Raw genomic sequence first — 23,740 nt, 5'->3', positions numbered from 1 at the left:
CTGACATAATTTGTCTAAAAAAGTAGTAATTAATTACATAAAGTTATATTCTGAGATATGCAAAATAACTAACAAAAGAAATACATATATTCCTGAATGGGAACTGAATCATATTAAGATCCAAATCTTCTCAAAATTAGCACATAAATAAAACAAAGTATTTCATGGTTTGCATTTATGTTATGTAATTTTATTAGAATACATTCATTAAGAAATCTTACAGTTTTTTAATTTGTACTCAGTTTCCAACCTCCTGGATTCACTCTAATTTTTGATATGATTTTTATTTTATTTATTTTTATTCATTTCATTTGGAAAGTATATGTTTTTGTTCCTAAAGATGAGATATTTTATGTGAGTCTTCATGTATACAGAAAGTTTTTTAAAAATATTTAATTTTCTGGTTGGAAATCTGCTTTTTATATTTTCATGTTTTCCCCTTTAGAGTTCTTAGTCTTTTTTTTTTTAATCTTTCTGTATACATGAAGACTTACGTAAAATATCTCATCTTTAGGAACAAAAACATACCCTTTCCAAAACACCAATACAGTATACTAACACATATATATGGAATTTAGAAAGATGGTAATGATAACCCTGTATGTGGGACAGCAAAAGAGACAGAGATGTATAGAACGGACTTTTGGACTCTGAGGGAGAGGGAGAGGGTGGGATGATTTGGGAGAATGGCATTAAAAGATGTATACTATCATGTAAGAAACGAATCGCCAGTCTATGTTTGATACAGGATGCTTGGGGTGGGTGCACGGGGATGATCCAGAGAGATGCTATGGGGTGGGAGTTGGGAGGGGGGTTCAGGATTGGGAACTCACGTACACCTGTGGCAGATTCATGTCAATGTATGGCAAAACCAATACAGTATTGTAAAGTAAAATAAAATTTAAATTTAAAAAAAAAAAAAAAAGAAAATCTGACCAGTAAGAATAAACTTATTGACTCTTTGTATTATTAGAAATCAAAGAAGATATATGGTTTAAAAAGCTACTCAGGGCCTCTGGTAATGGCTGAGTAGTTTGTATTACACAAATAAGTTGTTGTGGTTGTTATATCACTAAGTCTTTTCTAACACTTTGTGACCTCATGGACTGCAGCATGCTGGGCTCCTCTGTCTTCCACTATCTCCAAGAGTTTGCTCAAATTCAAGTCCATTGAGTCAGTGATGTTACCTAACCATCTCATCCTTTCCTCCCCCTTCTCTTTTTGCCTTCAATCTTTCCCAGCATCAGGGTCTTTTCCAATGAGTCAGTTCTTCACATCAGTTGACCTAAGTATTGAAGCTTTAGCTTCAGCAACAGTACTTCCAGTGAATATTCAGGGTTGATTTCCTTTAAGACTGAATAGTTTGATCTCCTTTCTGTCCAAGGGACTCTCAAAGAGTCCTCTCCTGCAAAATTCAAAAGCATCAACTATTTGGTGGTCAGCCTCCTTCATGGTCCAACTCTCACATTTGTACATGACTACTGGAAAAATCATAGCACTGACTATGTGGACCTTTGTTGGCAAACTGATATCTCTCCTTTTTAATACACTGTCTAGGTTTCTCATGGCTTTCTTTCCAAGGAGCAAGTGTCTTTTACTTTCATGGTTGCAATCACCATCTACAAATATGTGGGCAATATAAATTTAAAAATTAACAAGTTTTCTTTAAAACTGGGGGGAGGTGGTAGGGGAGTTTGGGATTGGGAACACGTGTACACCCATGGCAGATTCATGTTGGTGTGTGGCAAAACCAATACAATATTTTAAAGTAAAAAAATAATAACAATAATTTTTAAAAAAAGGAAAAAAAATTTAAAAAATGAACCCAATTGGGGTCTACTATTGTAAAAATGTTTATGTCAAAGATTCAAAAAGAGAGAAGACAAGGTCACCTGGGCATTTGAATCGAGGGTTCCCTTGGCAGGAAACAGACAAATCCCAACACTTCATGGGAAATAGATGGGGAAACAGTGGAAATAGTGTCAGACTTTATTTTTGGGGGCTCCAAAATCACTGCAGATGGTGATTGCAGCCATGAAATTAAAAGACACTTACTCCTTGGAAGGAAGGTTATGACCAACCTAGATAGCATATTCAAAAGCAGAGACATTAGTTTGCCAACTAAGGTCTGTCTAGTCAAGGCTATGGTTTTTCCTGTGGTCATGTATGGATGTGAGAGGTGGACTGTGAAGAAGGCTGAGTGCCGAAGAATTGATGCTTTTGAAATGTGGTGTTGGAGAAGACTCTTGAGAGTCCCTTAGACTGCAAGGAGATCCAAACAGTCCATTCTGAAGGAGATCAGCCCTGGGATTTCTTTGGAAGGAATGGTGCTAAAGCTGAAACTCCAGTACTTTGGCCACCTCATGTGAAGAGTTGACTCATTGGAAAAGACTCTGATGCTGGGAGGGATTGGGGGCAGGAGGAGAAGGGGATGACCGAGGATGAGATGGCTGGATGGCATCACTGACTCGATGGATGTGAGTCTGAGTGAACTCCATCAGATGGTGATGGACAGGGAGGCCGGGTGTGCTACGATTCGTGGGGTTGCAAAGACTCGGACACGACTGAGGGACTGAACTGAAGTAAATGAGATTTTAATGATATTCTATCATTATAGATATAAAGAAAAAAAGACATAACATTTGATTAACAAAATTGGCTCATCTTATAATTACAGAACATACACATAATTATTTATTTTCAAATTCATATTAAACATTTAATAAAGTTGGTCCTTTGTAGAGTCATAAAGTATCTAATTTAAAAGGATTAAAATTATACAGAGTATGCTCTTTGACCCATAGAGCAATTAAGATAGAAATCAGTAATAAAATGATAATGATACTCATATTTTGAAATTAAGCAGTAAAATTCTAAATAACTTGAGGTCAAGTAGAAATCACAATAAGAGCTATAACACATTTTAATTAAATAATATTTACATGTATTAGATTTTATAAGGTCCAGCTACACATTGCCTTAGAGGAAAATTTACAGATTTAAATACATTAGAAAATAATAAGACTAAAAATTCTTAGCATGACTCATAAGAAAGAACAAAGAAAGCCAAAGAATGAAGGAGAGAAATGAAGACAAGTATTTAAGAAACTAGAAAATAATAAAGGTGATCTATAAAGCCAGAAAATTGTTCTTGTTGTTCAGTAGCCCAGCCATGTCTGATTCTTTGCGACTCCACGGACAGCAGCATGCCAGGCCTCTCTGTGCCTCACCATCTCCAGAAATTTTCACAAATTCATATTCATTGCATCAGTGATGCCATTCAGCCATCTCATTCTCTGATGCCCTATTCTCCTTCTACCCTCAATCTTTCCCAGCATCAGGGACTTGCCCAGTGAGTCAGTTTTTCACATCGGATGACCAAATTATTGGAGTTTCAGTTTCAGCATCAGTCCTTCCAATGAGTATTCATGGTTGATTTCTCTTAAGGTTGACTGGTTTGATCTCCTTACTGGCTAAAGGATTCTCAGGAGTCTTCTCCAGCACCATAATTCGAAGGCATCAGTTCTTCAGCACTCTGCCCTCTTTACAGTCCAGCTCTATGGGAAGACCATAGCTTTGACTATACGAACTTTGTCAGGAGAGTAATGGCTCTGCTTTTCAGCACACTGTCTAGGTTTGTCATAGCTTTCCTGCCAAGAAGCAAACATCTTCTAATTTCATGGCTGCAGTCACCATTTACAGTGATCTTAGAGCCCAAGAAAAAGAAATCTGTCACTACTTCCACATTTCCCCCCTCTATTTGCCATGAAGTAATGGCAGAAAATATCCTAATAAAACTGATACTCCCATCAAGTAAAGGAGACAGAACAAATAGTGAATACCAACAGTAAAGGGACATTATTAAAGACCATAAAAAGAAAATGGAAATAAGTAAGGGCTATTTTTTAAAATGTTACTTAAAATATCCTACTTGTTCCAGCAATATTTATGCATATGCATAATTTGGACAAGTTTCAGAAGTGACCTTACATAACTTCAGTTGAGTCAGGCAAATATTTACTAGGTCTTATAATGAACCAGTACCTTGACAAAGACAGTGGGACACAATGATGAAAACACATTGGCCAATGGAATAAATACTTGTCAAACATTTTATAAAAATCTAAAATGCTGTCAGAATCATCAACCCAAAGTCATAATTGTAAGAGTAGACAAACCAAGTTTCACATTGCCAATAAAGTCTTTCTGGAAAACGTAACATAGTAAGCCTTGAATGACAAGAGAAATCAGTAATGAAAAGAAGTCCCAGGTAGGGACAAGCAGGTGACTCAACAATCACATAGGATGATTCAACTTCATTTTGGGGAGAAAGACTCAAGTTTGATATTGGTAAATTACATATTAAAACTTAAAGCTGATAAAGAGCAGAGCTTAAAAATGTCTCTGTAAATGTCAAGGATTTAATGATGAAAATCCTAAATGACTGTATTCCATGCTCAAGAAGGCTGACTCCATTCCAACACAGACAGGTTGCCATGACAAATTTAATGAATGGGAGTAATGTGAGAAATTAAAATTTAATAAAAATTCTTGCTTTTCAGAGTCTGATCTGCAGAATGTTATCAGCATCATGTGCAAGCTTATAAATGCAGAAGCTCAGGCTCTATTCCAGATCAAGTGAATCCAAATTTGCATTTTAACAAGAGCACCAGGTAATTTCTTTGCATGCTGAATTTTGAGAAATCCTGAATTATATCATTCAATAGGGCATATTTTGTTCATTGATAGAAGTGAGATTCAAGTGAAAAGAATAAGAAAAATAACTGTAATACTACAAATACAAGTATACAAGATATTAATACAAGATGATTTCACACCACAATTGCTATTTTATCAAAAAGACTAGAAATAACAAGTGCTGACAAAGATGTGTAGAACAGGAACTCTTACATACTTTGCTGAAATGTACATTGATACAATCACTATGGAACTCAATATAAAGTTTTCTCAAAACCAATACAGTATTGTAAAGTAAACTTAAAAAAATAAAAAATAAATAAAAAAGAACTAACATATGAACCACCAGTTCCTACTTCCAGGTATTTATCTGAAGAAAACAAAAAGTCAAAAAAATGTATATATGCACCCCCATGATTACTATTATAAACAGGTACGAAATGGCAACAACTTACATGTCCATTGATGGGTGAATGGATAAAGAAAATGTGATATATATACAATGGACAGTTACTCGGCCACAAAAAAGAAAAAAAAAAAGAAAGAAATCTTGCCAGTTGCAACAACATGAGTGATCTTTGAAGGCGCTAATGTTAAGTGAAGTAAGTCAAATAAAGACAAATACCATATGATCCCACATATGAAATTTAAATACGAAAGCAAAAATCAGAGTTCTTAGATCATGCATGATGGGTGGGGTAACTGGAGAATGATGGGTCAAGGTAGTCCAAAGTTACAACTGCCACTTATAGAATAAAGTTCTGGAGAAGTACTATAGAGCATGATGACTATTTTATAATACTGTTCTTCATACTTGAAAGTTGCTGAGTAGGTACAAAGTCCTCATCACGAAAATTTTCTTCCACTATGTATGACGGATGTCAACTAAATAATGGTGATCACTTCACAGTATATATAAATATCAAATCACTATGTTGTACAACTAAAATTCATGTTTTATCAATTAAAGCTCAGTTTTTTAAAAATTAACTATAATATTTTAGACATAAGTTGAATGGAATTTGATAAGTTATGGAAGATTAATAGGAGAAAAATTAAGAAATAGTTTAAAGGGAAAATGAGATGTTTTATATGTTCAGTTAATTTGAGGATTAAGGGAGCAGGGAAAGTAAAAAAATTATGCCCAGCCTAATAGCTTGGGTGGAAAGACAGATGGGTGAATATACTAAAAGGAGCAAGCATAGAAAATTCCTCACAGTACAGGGGATAAAACTGAGTAATACTATGTTAATTAATGATAATGCAAAAAGGCTTTGTTAATTATAAGTCACTGATTTTACAGTGTTTTGAAGTTCACAAAGTTCTTCCATATTTATACAATTTTCAATCTACTAAATCATCATATTATATTTAATTTACTTCTTGAAGAGAGATTTAAATTTCATAAGATTGTCATTTTTTTTGAAATTTAACACTACATTACTATCAAACCAGGAGTTTAGGGCTAGGGTAACAATTTATGTTCAGATACTTGAATTACATTCTCTTATGCCCTGTAACTTGTGATTACTGTTCAAAAACTAGTTGACAATTTAAGATTTTTTTGTTGTTAGTATTAAAACATTTATAGGAGAAACTGCCTGGAGTTTCCATCTTTTATACTATTACTCTGGGGAGCTATTCTGCAAGCTATGCCCATATAAGCTATCCTTTAGCAAGTCTTCATCATTGCCTAATGCATCAACATTACTCCTGATGCTAATGGCTTTTTTGTTTGTTTTTTTTAACTGAGGCAGTCTGAAAGATTCAGCAGAAAATGTACAGAACATTGTTGCTATAATGTTGGCAACAGAAAACTACAAAATAGTCACATGGGTTTGCTCAAACTGTCACCAAAATGGAGATAGACAATTAACAATTGGTTGACTTCCTAGGAAAAATGACTGAGCTGGCTGTTTTCACTCTAAAGACGTTAATACTTTCGTGTGCAAAGGTGAAGGGAGGCTCAAATACCTATTGAGACTAAAATAGGTAAGTTACTTCCTGGGAGCACCGAGAATTAATCATTCATCAATGATAAATAATAATTACACAGGTTCCCCTGGTGGCTCAGACGGTAAACAATCTGCCTGCAATGCAGGAGTCCCAGGTTTGATCCTTGGGTCAGGAAGATCCTCTGGAGAAGGAAATGGCAACCCACTCCACTATTCTTGCCTGGAGAATCCCATGGACAGAGGAGACTGACAGGCTATAAGCCAAGGGGTTGCAAAGAGTCGGACATGATTGAGTGACTAACACACTCCCTGATGACATGCCAACACTATTTTTCATGTTCCAGAAACACCAGGCCTCTTAAATTTCTACCATTCTATAAAATTTCTAGTGTTGTTTTGACTGGATGCTGAATTGTATTTGATATTAGATTATTGTTATCATTTTTTATGTTATCCCTTTTTACCAGATCTATGTTACAAAGAACAGTTTTCTTCAACTGAAAGGCTAAAACAAAATTTGATATGTTCATTTATGTTGAAATTCATCTGTACATAATATACCTTGATTGGGAACTTCTGGTATATAAAGCATTCTACTTGGTATGTTATTACTGATATGTGAGAAGTGGAATATGAAAGTGAACATGATATAAATTCCACTGTAAATAATGTTAAGTTCAATATGGCCAAGTGAGTAACAGTAATAGGCAGCCAATAATATAATGAAGGAGAACAATCTGAAAATGAGAGACAGCTTGGATTCCATAATGAAATATATTCGGAAGCTGCAAACTAAGAATTTGACATTTATACTTGATAACATTTCTGTTCTTATTGGCTTCTATATTTCTTCAATAATATATTTATAAAATCTGTGCAAGTAAGTTAAATAAAGCAATGAATTTGAGATGTTTTATATAGGTAATCCAAAGCCTTAATTCACTCACAAGGAGAATAAAGGCAAAAAATCATAACTTCTGTTTTAGCATTCAGTTGCTTATATACTATTTCCATGAATATAGAGATGAATATTGTATTTTTACATAAATAAGTTTTCTATAGCAGCAACTGGTATCACTGCAAAATTGTGCACAGCTTAAGTTAGGCCTGTGAAGTATATATTTTTTAATTTGCTTTAACATACTATGTAATAATCAAATAAATATAAATAAGCTTCTAAATGTCTATGCAATCTGATACAAGTTGCCAATAGTAGAATCTCATTTATTGCACTATTTCTTCCCTTTTTTGATTTCACAAGGAATTCTGCTTCTAAGATTCCATTCAGTTTACTTTCATTAAAACAGAAAGTACATATAGGCTACTAGGTTACTGAAGTTTTCATCTAGTTCACACAACAGTACCTTAACATTTCCAAAAAGGTAACTTTTATATAATTCTAGTTCATCTTTAAATCATCTGATAATGTAATATCTGGATTATTTTCTATTGTTTGCCTTCTGCAACTTAAAAAAAAAAACTACAAAAAGTCAGCTTGCCAATCAAGAAGTCAAAACAATGAATACATCAAAGTTGTTTTCCCATGTTATATTACTTCTTAGGAAGTCTTGTTCTTGATTTCTGTTTCTGCTTTAACGTGAAGATCGACATCTTATATATAGAACCAAATCAGAGGTGACTTTTCTCTGCATGCTTTGTATTATTTATTTACTGCTTAAAATGTCCTTCTCTTCCCCCAAGCAATAGCCTTCAATTTAAAATGTATGCAGATTCTATTACCAAAGGAGATTCATAGACTGTATCTATATGTGGCAAAATTGGCTGAAAAGTAAAGTCTGTGATGAAGCAACTTGAAAGCCTGAAGGCAAAACAGCAGTAAATGTTTGCCCAGCAGAAATTTACAGATTCATTCTTTCTGTTTTTACATTTTCTTTCTTAGTTGGTTTTTTTTTTTTTTTGTAAAACACAGAGCAGGAATAAAAGAAAGGAATATTTAAAATAATGACCTCATTTCAAATATCCTTATTTTTTGACAGGCTACCCATTTGATTTTTTCCATTAGTTTCTTTTTTCTTTATTTTTTTTAATTTTTATTTTTACTTTATTTTACTTTACAATACTGTATTGGTTTTGCCATACATTCACATGAATCCACCACGGGTGTACATGAGTTCTCAATCCTGAACCCCCTCCCACTTCCCACCCCATATCATCTCTCTGGATCATCCCTGTGCACCAGCCCCAAGCATCCTGTATCCTGCATTGAACATAGACTGGCGATTCACTTCTTACATAATAGTATACATGTTTCAATGCCATTCTCCCAAATCATCCCACCCTTTCCCTCTTCCTCAGAGTCCAAAAGTCCGTTCTATACATCTGTGTCTCTTTTGCTGTCCCGCATACAGGGTTATAATTACCATCTTTCTAAATTCCATATATATGTGTTAGTATACTGTATTGGTGTTTTTCTTTCTGGCTTACTTCACTCTGTATAATCGGCTCTAGTTTCCTCCACCTCGTTAGAACTGATTCAAATGTATTCTTTTTAAAGGCTGAGTAATACTCCATTGTGTATATGTACCACAGCTTTCTTATCCATTCGTCTGCTGATGGACATCTAGGTTGTTTCCATGTCCTGGCTATTATAAACAATGCTGCGATGAACATTGGGGTACACGTGTCTCTTTCAATTCTGGTTTCCTCCGTGTGTATGCCCAGCAATGGGATTGCTGGGTCATAAGGCAGTTCTATTTGCAATTTTTTAGGGAATCCCCACACTGTTCTCCATAGTGGCTGTACTAGTTTGCATTCCCACCAACAATGTAGGAGGGTTCCCTTTTCTCCACACCCTCTCCAGCATTTATTACCTGTAGACTTTTGGATCACAGCCGTTCTGACTGGTGTGGAATGGTACCTCATTGTGGTCTTGATTTGCATTTCTCTGATAATGAGTGATGAGCATCTTTTCATGTGTTTGTTAGCCATCCGTATGTCTTCTTTGAAGAAATGTCTATTTAGTTCTTTCACTCATTTTTTTGATTGGGTCGTTTATTTTTCTGAAATTGAGCTGCAGGAGTTGCTTGCATATTTTTGAGATTAGTTGTTTGTCAGTTGCTTTGTTTGCTAATATTTTCTCCCATTCCGAAGGCTGTCTTTTCACCTTGCTTATAGTTTCCTTTGTTGTGCAGAAGCTTTTAATTTTAATTAGATCCCATTTGTTTATTTTTGCTTTTATTTCCAGTATTCTGGGAGGTGGATCATAGAGAATCCTGCTGTGATTTATGTCGGAGAGTGTTTTGCCTATGTTTTCCTCTAAGAGTTTTATAGTTTCTGGTCTTAGGTTTAGATCTTTAGTCCATTTTGAGTTTATTTTTGTGTATGGTGTTAGAAAGTGTTCTAGTTTCATTCTTTTACAAGTGGTTGATCAGTTTTCCCAGCACCACGTGTTAAAGAGATTGTCTTTACTCCATTTTATATTCTTGCCTCCTTTGTTGAAGATAAGGTGTCCATAGGTATGTGGATTTATCTATTAGTTTCTTTAATTAGACAAATTATGTACTGCCTTCATCACCAAAGGAGTTTATCTAACTTAATTACCCTAAAACCGTGAAATTTTTACTGAGGAAGAATTTGTAATGTCCTACAAAATACGAGTTTCACATCCCTTTCCTTTCAAGTAGTATCTACTGAAACAGTATTTTTTTAGGTAAATTATCAAAGGTTATATCAATGTTTATTATATCATGACTTCAATCTTTATGAAAACCATTAGAATTGACTCTAGTAAAAAATGGATACATCAAATGTAGTCAATTAGGTATCTAGGAATAAAAAGACCCAGAATAGCATGAGTTGTTAAATTCCAGAATAATTCATTAAAGGAAAAACAAACAATGTAGACTATGCTATGGAAAAGTAAATAAAATCAAGAAGTTTTGATTCTTCCCTTTATGGATTTTATATCCTAGTTAGAGAATTTTATTTAGTAAAAGTCTACAATATTTGGGGGTTGAGAGAAATCTTATTTTTGTGATTGTTCTAATTTAGTTCAAAACTTGAGAAAATCTTGAGTCAAACAATGAGATAATCATTATACCCTGCAAGAAGAATTTCCCAAAGATATTACAGACCATTTTTAATAAGCACATATTCAGTGACTCAAAGTTTATAATTCAACTAATTGTTTACTAAGAGGATATTCTTAGGGGCTTCCCTGGTAACTCAGCAGGTAAAGAATCCACCTACAATGCAGGAGAACCCAGTTGGATTCCTGGGTCAGGAAGATCCCCTGGAGAAGAGATAGACCACCCACTCCAGTATTCTTGGGCTTCCCTGGTGGCTCAGATAGTAGAGAATGACCTGCAATGGGGGAGACCTGGGTTTGATCCCTGGTTTCAGGAAGATCCCCTGAAGAAGGGAACAGCTACCCATTCCAGTATTCTCTCCTGCAGAATCTATACAGTCCATGGGGTTTCAAAGAGTCTGACATGACTGAGTGACTTCAGCTTTTATCACTTTTCAGATCATTCTTATGATTAACATTATCTATGATGTATGTTGACTGAGTAACCCTATGTTCTGTGCTGTGCTGAGTCGTTCAGTCATGTCCATCCCTTTGTGACCCTGTGAACGGCAGCCCACCAGTTTCTTATGTCCAAGGGGATTCTCCAAGCAAGAAAACTGGTGTGGGTTGCCACAACCTCCCCCAGAGGATCTTTGCAACCAGAGATTGAACCCAGGTCTCCCACCTTGCAGGCAGATTCTTTACTGTCTGAGTCACCTGGGAAGCCCAAGAATACTGGAATGGGTAGCCTATTCCTTTCCGAGGGGATATTCCCAATCCAGAAATCCAACCAGGGTCTCCTGCACTGCAGGTGGATTCTTTACCAGCTGAGTTACCTGGGAAGCCAGAGTAACCCTATATATTGGCTAAAATTTGAGTTTTTAAAAAAATATAAATAACTTATATTTTTTACTTAACTACTTGAAAAATAAGACTTTTTCTCTAAGTCTAGTACATTTGTCTGAATGTAACCTTGGTGATTTGGCCATGATTTTAAATAATGTCTTCATGTATACATTGAATATTGCCATTAGTAAGAGATGGAGTGGCATGTTTTTAGTTTATTATAAATGTACATTAAAAGATGATTTCTGTCTTGTTTTCCACAGTGTCATTTAAAATCTTTAGGAGTTCAATGCATTATACAGGGTGCTCGGGGCTGGTGCACTGGGATGACCCAGAGGGATGGGATGGGAAGGGAGGTGGGAGGGGGGTTCAGGATGGGGAACACATGTACACCCGTGGTGGATTCATGTCAATGTATGACAAAACCTTTATAATATTGTAAAGTAATTAGCCTCCAAAAAAAAAAAAAGTAAAAAAAATAAATAAAAATAAACACTTTAGAAAAACTTTTTTCTATGTAACAGGAAATAGTAAAAATAACATGAATTTTGAGATAAATTAGATATGAGATCAAATAACTTTGCATCTCTGGCTCTTTAACCTTGAACTTAGGTTCTCCAATTATGTTTAGAATCTCCTATAAAAATAGAAGTACAGAGACCATTATTATAAGTAAATATTAAACTCTACTTAAAATGTTTGATATAATATCTAACCAGAACAAAGTACAAAATATGTTTGCATTCTTCTCCTTTACTAAAGAACTTTGGAATTTTAATGAGAAGTGTTTTTATTCAGAACATGTTCCTGGGTTGTTTCCATGTGTATTGCAAATACTTCAGAAATAGACTAAAACTGTCTCTAGGGCAGATGTGTTTTGCTTCTGCATATGTATATCCTTCCTCTATCGTTCCATATTAATCCTCCCCAGCCACAATAACAGAGCTTAGCACAGCATCTACTAGGAGAACCACTGAATGTTGAAAAGTGAGTGAAACACTGATAGGACGATGTTAAACACTGATACATTGTTTATATGAATATTCATTTGTGGATGAAACAACACTTGTATTTGCCAATTCATTATAAGAGTTTAAAATGGTATTTTTTTAAATAAGTATTTATTAGGTAGTATATTGGTTAAGTTGAATGAAGTTTGAGTTTGAAAGTTGTTAAATAGCCCCATTCATTTTTTAAGGTTTAAGAGAACTTATGTTACAAAATGCCTTTGAAGAAAGTGAAGAAAATGCCTATTTTGACACCTATTAGAAAAATATGTAGCTGAAATAAGACATCTGCAGAATTTCAAGCCTCTGAAGTTGAAGACAAGTAATATCAGCATTACTTTTTTAAAAAAGAGTGTTAAGAATGAAATATTACATGAAGTTCTTGGGGGAAGATTCAACATAGGGTCTGAACTTATACCCTGATAAGTGTGAATATGACTCTGAAATACTTTCCTCCATCTCTGAAATTCAGTGACTTAAGATAAATGAGAATTATTAACTGGATGCTCAGATGTCACAGGCATCCTAATGGCTTGAGCCCCTAAAGTATAAATTACAGATCAAATGGCTAGGAAAAGATGAGGATAACGTAATCAACTTTAAAAATAGTTAAGAAATAGAGGCTTTAGCCTCACAGGTTTGATGTTTCTCACACTTGCTTAAAGATCATCTGTTACAACCTAGCTAATAAATGAAAAAGATCAAATGCAATCACAAAAATTAAAAATGGATCACAGACGTCAATGTGAATGCAAAACTATGAAACTCTAGAAGATAGCATAGGACAAAATCTGGAGGACCTTGGGCACAGAGATTACTTTTTAGATACAACACCAAAGGTGTGATCTATAAGTGGGATAGAAAGCTGGACTTCCTAAAAATTAAAAACATGTGATCTGCAAAAGAGACTGTCAAGAGAAATAAGTGACATGACACAAATAGAGAAAGTATTCACAAAGTCATATCTGATAAAAGACTCATCCTAAGTATGCAAGGAACTCAAAAACTCTGTAAGAAAGCAAATAATCCAATTTAAAAATAGGCAAAAAGAGCTAAATAGAAACTTGAAAGATGATACAGATGACAAGCATGGGAAAAGATGTTTCACATCGTGTGTCTTGATGGAAATTAAAAAAATGAGATGCCACTGTACCCCTATTAGAATGGTCGAAATGAAGAACACTAACAACATCAAATCCTGGTGAGGACAGAGAACAACATGAGCTCTCAATAATCACTGATGGGAATACAAAATAGTTCAGCTGCTTTGGAAGACAGTTCAGCACATCTTACATAATTTTATAATTACCATATGATCTATCAATTTTACACCTTAGCATTTAACCAAAGGAGTTGGAAACATCTGCAGAAAATGTTCCACACAGATTTTAGAGCAACAATGATGAATATATCATTGTCAAAACTTGGACGCAACAAGATGGCCTTCAGTAAGTGAATAAACTGGTACATCCAGACAACTGAATATTATTCCATACCAAAAAAGAAATGAGCAATCAAGTTGTAAAAATACATGAAGGAAAGTTAAATGCCTATGATTAAGTGAAAGAAACCAGTATGAAAATGCTACATGCCATATAATTCCAACTATTTGACACAAAGACCTTTGAATAAAAAAATATAAACAGCATGTCCCCAAAAAATCATGAAAAAGGAAGAATCAATGAAATTTTGATGAGCAAATGGCTGCTGACCTTTCCATGTTCTGGTGTAACAAAAGATTTATATCATGAAACAGGAAACCAATCAATAGCTAATATATGGAAAAGGCAAGTCAATAGAAATTGTAGGAAAAAAAAATACTTATTCACAACTGCTTTAGAAATAGTGAAACCATTAAGCAAGGAGACTCAGATAAGAGCTTTGAGCCTGAACTTTTAACAAAATGTGGTTCATGTTTTAAAGCCAATTCCGCCGCCCCCCCCCCCCCCGAGGACTTGGAGAAAACCATACTCAACTTTGCTATACTCAATTGAGAACTTTTAGTTATGAATCCTGACCCACAGTTAGATGAATTAGCATTTAATTCATTAACAACCTGAATGAAATATATTAGGTTCAGTAGAAGCCAATCCAACATAAATACAAATAGGACAAATGATCCCTTCTTTCTCTCACAATAGTATGGAATGCAGCATTGAAGCATTAATAATGATAAGAACAGCAGCTGAGTAGAATTACATGATAATCAAAATATAGCCTCCTTTAACATGCCACTAACTCAAGATATGATACGGTAGATACAGCTATACCACTTTAACGATATGCATTTCTTTATGCTCTTACTGAGAAGACAAGAGAGCATTCAGACCTTATTGCCAGATTCATATATGACTTCACACTCAGATTATGGCTGGTTTTAAAAAATGTTTTTCTGGAAAACCAAGTACTTGGAAAGAAAAGAGAACTTCCCAGCCTAATGTTAAATACTGGCAAAGAGATTCAATTTGTAAAAAAAAAAAATTAATGGAGTTCCACCACAGACTTGGTGGCTGCACAATACTACTGATGTGGAGAAGAGAAAAAAGTGCCTGCTTCATCTGTCATTACTCCTAAGACACTACCCAGATACTGATTCCAAATTAAGAAATTCTAAAACATGCAAATTAGAAGAGTTAGACAAGACTATTCCTAAGCATGGTACAGACAGAGTTCACTTCATTCACAAAATAATAGAAGCGCATAATTGGAGGGCAGGAGTTTCTGCTATATTCCTAACAGAAAACCCAATGATGCACGCCCTTCATGGAGGTGGGTGAGGTGAAAGGAGGAAAGGTTACCCCTTGGTTTGTTAAAGCAAATCACTACATATAATCTTATCTCACTGATGACCGTGAGGGCACACTATAGGAACCCAGGTGTAACTGAATCATTATGTAGACAAAGAAGAAAAGGCAACTGGCTAACAGTAAGATGGGAAGAGGGAATGAGAAAATAAATATACCTTTGGATAGTTGTTTAGTCGCTAAGTCATGTCCAACTCTTTCTGACCCCATGGACTGTAGCCCACCAGGCTCTTTTGTCCATGGGATTCCCTAGGCAAGAATACTAAAGTGGGTTGCCATTTCCTTCTCCAGGGGATCTTCCCAACCCAAGGATTGAACCCACATCTCCTGAATTAACAGGAGGATTCTTTACTGCTGAGCCACCAGGGAAGCCCCAAAGAATCTGAACTGGTGCTATTAGTTAAGAAGGGGTTCTAGTATTTAAAAAGAAAAAAAGACAGACAGAAAAGAAAAAAAGCGTGTTAATCTAGTTTTAAAAGCACAGCCATCTAAAAATAGGTATCATCTTCCTCTTCACAATGTTTTACCAAGGCGGGGAAATGCCAGACAGAGCTGCCAATGAAACCAGGGAGCCAAGCGAAGGCATGGGGGAGAGGCCCAATGGACCCCCTGCCATCACTTCACTCCTGGTAGAACCATTTTAGCAAGTACTTGGACCACTCGATTGCTAATCAAGGCACTGCCTCAGCCATTCCAGTCAGCAGGGACCCTGTGATCATCAGAGGAAGGGCTTTGACCAACTCCCTCGAGTGCAAAATCACTCAAGTCTCCTGGTCTTCTTCCTGTTCCTCTATAGACAGGCCCTCTCAATTGATAAAGAGAATTTTTAAAGCCTACTGAGGTGTAGAGGCTGATGTCTGGAAAAGGCGACTTGTTATAAATCTCAAAGACACACTTCACACTCCTCTGCTTCAGTCAAAACAAAAGACCAATCCAAGGAGTCAAGTAGGTTTACATAGTATCAAAATTTAGTATCTGCAGCCAAAACCCATGCCTGAGCTACTCTAATGCCAAGAAGGTATGTGCAACCCAACCCCGATTGCCTGGTCCTTGTCATCTCACCCCAAGCTTTAAAGACTGGGGAAGATGTACTTTAAAAATATCAAATTCAAAGAAAGAAAATCCCAATGTTTAAAATTGGGGCTGGTGCACTGGAATGACCCAGAGGGATGGTACAGGGAGGGAGGAGGGAGGAGGGAGGGAGGTTCAGGATGGGGAACACGTGAATACCTGTGGTGGACACATGTTGATGTATGGCAAAACCAATACAATAATGTAAAGTAATTAACCTCCAATTAAAATAAATAAATTTATTTTAAAAATACATTAATTAATACCCCCAAAGCCATCTGAACCTCTGGGCCAGAATCAAATCTTATGACCATGTCTCTGGTCAGGGCATAAAATATTTACAACATGGTTAAAGCCACAGCAGCATTTAAAAAATAAAACCCTGGGAATGGACAGTAAAAGATCCGTTGTAATCATTGACCTGGCTTCCTTGGGTAGGAGGGACTCCTGCCGAGGCTGAGGACTCGCTGTGCTCATTCTTGGATAAGATCACCCTTATATGTGTGAGTGATAGATAGGTCTTATCTTGGTCTTTTATTGGAAATACATAATGAGAAATATCAACATTTCCTTGGCCACCTTCAATAGTAAAAAATTTTAAGAATACATGCTACAAAAGGAAAAAATTAAATTTTTGTTAAAGAAATGAAGAGAAAAGGAATATTAATACCAACCAATTCTCTATTGAACTGTCCAAACTCTAATAAGGTTCATAGACATAGAGGTAAAAAATTAAGACTGCCATCTGTTAAAAGAACATATGGCAATGGAATCTATCTTTAAAAAGAAAAAAAGTAACCAAACTTGTAACTCTACACATATAATAAACATCCTTCAAAAATAAGGGTTGAATACAGATATTTTCAGACAATTTGAGAGAATCTTTTGCAGGACGAACTGCATTAAAAATACTAGATGGGAGTTCTTTAGATAGAAACTACCTCTGCTGGAAACATAAAAATAGAGAAAGGAATAAAGAACACCTGAAAGGGTAAATGTATAAGCAAGTGTAGATAATTATTGACTATATTTTAAAAACTGTCTTGTGGCAGTCTATGTCAATATAGAATTAAAATTCATTACTGAAAGATAAGACCTTTTTGCAAACTAGGAATAAAAAGAAAACTTCCTTACTATAAATGTGACACATAGATTCATAAGCTCATGTCTTAAATATAACAGTAGGCCACAAATTAATCTATAGCAATACCAAACAAAATTCCAAATGTTATATTTATTTCAATGAAAATTGTGAAAGGTAGTTCTAAATCAATAGAAAATATAAAGGGCCAAGAATACATAAAGCAAAAATAAAGTTCAAAGCTATAAAACATATACTATATATTATGGCAATCTATTAAAAAGCTATACTAGTATAACTGTATAGTATTGGCACAACAGAAGACAATTGGACAATAAAATAGAAAACAATACTTGAAGTCAGAATCAAGTAACTTGTAACAAAGCAAATACTATAGGGCAGTGGAAATAATAGTCTTTAAGAGAAATGTTGTTCACAGAAAAGACACACTGAAGGCAACAGAAAAACAATTAGATGGAGAGTATCCTAATCACCATTTCATTAACTCAGTAACATTTATTGAATGCCAGATACTATTCTAGGCCCTGAGGATACAGCAGTTAAAAAAAAAAAAAAATCCTGCCTTCACAGAGCCTACCTCCTGGCGATAGGAACAGAATAGTATATACAAATAAAAATATAAAATAAATGTGAATGCAGAATATAATCTTGTGTTTTATTTTATTTAATAAATATTATTTCATTCAACAAATATACATTAAGTATGTAAATATCAATAAAATAAATGCTGTTGGGTTAAATTTTCATATGAAAAAATTATCTTGACCCCTATACCATGCCATCTTCAAAAATCAATTCCACATGGACTGCAATCTAAACAAAACTTTAAAGTAAAACATAAAATTAAATGATAAAATTTACTAAAAATAAAAGGAAAAGTAAAATAGTAGCTGCACTCAATATGCCAGCAAATTTGGAAAACTCAGCAGTGGCCATAGGACTGGAAAAGGTCAGTTTTCATTCCAGTCCCAAAGAAAGGCAATGCCAAAGAACGCTCAAACTATTGCACAATTGCACTCATCTCACACGCTAGTAAAGTAATGCTCAAAATTCTCCAAGCCAGGCTTCAGCAATACAGAGGCTGGTTTTAAAAATGGAACCAGGGATCAAATTGCCAACATCTGCTGGATCATTGAAAAAGCAAGAGAGTTCCATAAAAGCATCTATTTCTGCTTTATTGACTATGCCAAAGCCTTTGACTGTGCGGATTGCCAGAGTCCAGCTCCAGCAGCCAGGAAATCAGCCTGAAGGGATGAGCGGTGTCTACGGAAAATGATGTAGCCTCTGACTTGAGGTAAAGGACTACATGTTTATTTCAAGCTTCAGGTTCTCTTTTATACTTTTTCAAAAGCATTAGGTCAGAGGTTTGACATTTTCAGTTCCCCCTCACCCAGATTATTGTCTCATTGTTGCCCTTCAAACGGAGTTCCTGCTTCAGCCATTCTCTCAGAATCGTGTTTACTTGTGATTATGTTGTAACTCATGCTTATATCTGGGCTGCATACCACATTCCTCAGTTCATTTCTTATCTTTCTAAATCCTGCTTGCCCCTAGTATCTTAAGCTCACTATCTCCTAAAAAGGCTTCTTCTGCTGCTGCTGCTGCTGCTAAGTCGCTTCAGTCGTGTCCAACTCTGTGTGACCCCATAGATGGCAGCCCACCAGGCTCCCCTGTCCCTGGGATTCTCCAGGCAAGAACACTGGAGTGGGTTGCCATTTCCTTCTAGCAGTTCTTAATTATTCCTAAACCCTAAGCTCAGCAAACTTCCTTTGCCATAAACATTTCCCTCACAAACAGGTCTCAGATTACAATTCTTCCCATGGCCTCAAGCTGCAGCCTACGTGCTCATCCTGGGACATTCCTTGTAGAAATCCTTGAACAAATGTCAATGGTTACTTTATAGATTATTTTCTGGGCACAACTGCAGAGGCTTTCTGCTTTCTCATGCTTCTTTCAAGAACAATAAGCACCTTAACATTTTTTCCAGCCAACTCAACCGAAGAAAGGAAAAAGAACAAGTCAGAATCACAAAACTTAACTCCTTCATCCCAGGACCATGCCTGAAAAATGAGGAGAGGGGGTTGGGGCCATGCCTCCATTTTGTCAGTAATGCCTAATGCAGCTCCCAACAGTGGATCACAATAAACTGTGGAAAATTCTGAAAGAGATGGGAATACAGACCACCTGACCTGCCTCTTGAGAAACCTATATGCAGGTCAGGAAGCAACAGTTAGAACTGGACATGGGACAACAGACTGGTTCCAAATAGGAAAAGGAGTATGTCAAGGCTGTATATTGTCACCCCTGCTTATTTAACTTATATGCAGAGTACAAACACTGGGCTGGAAGAAGCACAAGAAGGAATCAAGATTGCTGGGAGAAATATCAATAACCTCAGGTATGCACATGACACCACGCTTATGGCAGAAAGTGAAGAGGAGCTAAAAAGCCTCTTGATGAAAGTGAAAGAAGAGAGTGAAAATGTTGGCTTAAAGCTCAACATTCAGAAAACGAAGATCATGGCATCTGGTCCCATCACTTCATGGGAAATAGATGGGGAAACAGTGGAAACAGTGTCAGGCTTTATTTTTTGGGGCTCCAAAATCACTGCAGATGGTGACTGCAGCCATGAAATTAAAAGACACTTACTTCTTGGAAGAAAAGTTATGACCAACCTAGATAGTATATTCAAAAGCAAAGACATTACTTTGCCTACCTAGGTCCATCTAGTCAAGGCTATGGTTTTTCCAGTGGTCATGTATGAATGTGAGAGTTGGACTGTGAAGAAGGCTGAGCACCGAAGAATTGATGCTTTTGAACTGTGGTGTTGGAGAAGACTCTTGAGAGTCCCTTGGACTGCAAGGAGATCCAACCAGTCCATTCTGAAGGAGATCAACCCTGGGATTTCTTTGGAAGGAATGATGTTAAGCTGAAACTCCAGTACTTTGGCCACCTCATGTGAAGAGTTGACTCATTGGAAAAGACTCTGATGCTGGGAGGGATTGGGGGCAGGAGGAGAAGGGGACAACAGAGGATGAGATTGCTGGATGGCATTACTGACTCGATAGACGTGAGTCTGAGTGAACTCCGGGAGTTGGTGATGGACAGGGAGGCCTGGCATGCTGCAATTCATGGGGTCGCAAAGAGTCAGACACGCCTGAGCAACTGAACTGAACTGAATTTTCCCAATTGACGACTAAGTTCAAACATCCCATGTCTAAAATCTCATAAGCTAAGTAATTTTTTTCAACATTTTTAAATTATGTTGATCAAATACAAAAACATTACACTTAGCTTTTGTTTCTTAATTTTTTGTTTTATATACAATTTTTAGAACCTGATAATTTGTGGACCTGTGTAACATTTCCCGTTTTGAAATATAATGTACATAAGCACAAACAATATTTTCATCCCATTTGCTTTCATATTGTGTTAGAAATAGATTTTCTTTGCAAATAATATGAGATCAATTTTAAAAAATATTGGCAAACCCCAGGTTTGAAAGAAAAATAATGGCTTAAAAAAAGGCATAAATATAATTCAGGGAAGTAAAACCCAAGAGAAAAGTTGATTCCGCTTAAAAGTATATCCAAAAGTTGCTGTTATTGGCTTGAATCAGTACTTGATATTTTGGGTGTGACTTTGACCTGGCAAAGCTCATGTCCTCTCTAATATGCATTTGAGCTTCTTAACTTTTCTTTCTGATGATAATAAAAGTTGGTTATCTGATTCAGAGTGTTTCCTAGAAGCACATCAAATCGGAATTCTTATAGCACCTATCACCATGCTTGTGTCAAGGAATTCTTAAGTTTCTTCCAAGGCATTCATATTAGACTACTTTATTTTAAAATAGATGAGTTCAAATTATGTGTGTGCATATGTGTGTGTGTGTGTATGTTTGATATATACATATATGTGAAATGTAGTATGCATAATGTTAACTTCAGTAAGAAAATATTTAAATACATACTTTAAAATGATAGGAGAATTAAAAAGGTTCTGCAGTATTTTCTGGTATTTTTGGATTTCTTCCTATTAAGAAATTGACAAGTCTTTTTGATTCCTGTTTTAAATTGAGTGAAACATTTCTTTCAATCGTGGATAGGTCAAACAGCTGTCTCTATTGACTCCACTAATATTAATATTAACATCTTAATACTAAGATATTAATTGCCCCTTTCATAGTCTCCTGAGTTTTTCATGTCACTCAATCTTCCTTTGGTAGCTCTAAAGATCAAGGGGGTAGTGATAAAAGTCAAGTGTTCATGCAGTTTTCACAAGACAAACTAATGCAGCAAACCCATTAGGAGAATGGAATCTTCAGAGATTTGTCTTGGAGTGGTGGCAAGTGATGCTACAGATCAATTCATCTCCACCTGGGTTATTTATTCTTATGATTTTATCTGGAATCCCAATAGGTCTGAAAAAGTCATTAATATATTTCTTGTTGTCAACTCATATACATACCCTTATACATTTTTTTTCCTCTTCTAAAACATCAAAATTGAGACTTGCAGAAGTGGTATTACATAGTTTGAACTCTAGCTGCCTTTTTTTGTTTTGACCCCTCTCATCTCTCTGATCACATAAATCATAAATGTTGTAGAACCTCATTCTCTTTAACCCACTCCTCCAAAAATAAATTATTGATCAAACATGTTCTAAGTTCACTAACTTGGCACAAACCATTTCTGACAGAATTGTAAGTTTGTGTGTGTGTGCGTGCATGCATATGTACATAATACATATACACACAAACACATAAGTTTGCCTAAAGTATATTTAATAAAATTTTGTTGTACCCCCAAAATGCTTCCCTCATATATTCCATACATTTACTTAAATTTCCATTATTCTTATGTAAAAGTTCACATTTAACACCTTATATCCATCTCTTACAAGTGGTTCAACAAGTGGTTCACATCAGTGTCCTTATAAACCCCTCTTTTATTTTTAGCCAAAGGTTTCTTCTGAAGCATTAACAAAGGTGACAACTGATCCTTGTTTGAAAGATTTATCTCATTTTCTATGGCAAATTTAGCTGCCATTTATAGCCAATCTAAGAATGTGCTTTTCTCTGATACACTATTCTGAGTTAACTTCTGTATTCCTTCAAAACTGTTTAGTTCTATATTTTGATAGTTGAATGTGGGTCCAGGCCACTTGCTACTATAGGATCAGTCATATCCTGATCTCTCAGATCAAACCGGCGTTAAGTGGGACAGTGATACCTAAATCATTTCTCAAGGACCTTGGAGTGCCCTGAGACCTTTTCAGGGTGTTTGCAATGTCAAAACAAATTTCAAAATAGTACTAAGATTTCATTTGCCTCTTTATCTCTGACTTTCTCATAAGTGAAGAGTAGATTTTAGAGGCTATCTAATTTGCTATTGGGGGCAGGAGGAGACGGGGACTACAGAGGATGAGATGGCTGGATGGCATCAGCAACTCAATGGATGTGAGTTTGAGTGAACTCCGGGAGTTGGTGATGGACAGGGAGGCCTGGCATGCTGCAGTTCATGGGGTCGCAAAGAGCTGGACATGACTGAGTGACTGAACTGAACAGAATTTGGTATTGCAACTGAATGAAGCAGGTGTGAAAATTCAACAATGCCACTCTTCACTCTAAATGTTGATTTGTAAGTATGGATTTTTTTTTTTTTTTTTTTGTAAAACATGCAATTTACATTAAAATGTAATGGCTTTATTGACATTGATTCAAAATACTTATTTCATTTTAAAATTTTCAATTTTGATATCTAATAATGACAGCCATAGCTGGCATAAACCTAAGCTCTTTTGGATCCTGAACACCTTGTAAGACAGTAAAAGTGTTCTTAAGGCAAACGTTTGAAGAAACACTATTGTAGAGGCTGCCTGCTGTCTTCCTGAATATTTAATCATAGCTGATCTTCTGTACATAATGGATAACAAATTATAAAGCCAGCTCTATTCAGTACAAATCCAGGTGTTTGTCCAGATCCTATATCTAGATGGGTTTCTTGGTCTTTTGATCTATGTTCTTGTTTTCCTAGACGTTTGACCTAGGCTGAATCTCCTGTGATTAGAAGACTTATTTGTATGCCCTTCTGTGCCTTATTGATCCCCAGTTTCTAGTTCATTCTCTTGACTCCAGTGTTACCAAGGTTTCAGGAGGAAGACACCACTTGTACCAAATCAAGCTAGAGAAACTCTTTCCTGGATTCAGCTAAGAGTGTATGCCTGCATTT

The sequence above is a fragment of the Ovis aries genome, chromosome 1 (genome assembly GCF_016772045.2).
Source record: "Ovis aries strain OAR_USU_Benz2616 breed Rambouillet chromosome 1, ARS-UI_Ramb_v3.0, whole genome shotgun sequence".
NCBI lineage: Eukaryota > Metazoa > Chordata > Mammalia > Artiodactyla > Bovidae > Ovis > Ovis aries.
Note: the sequence above shows the minus strand (reverse complement) of the source record.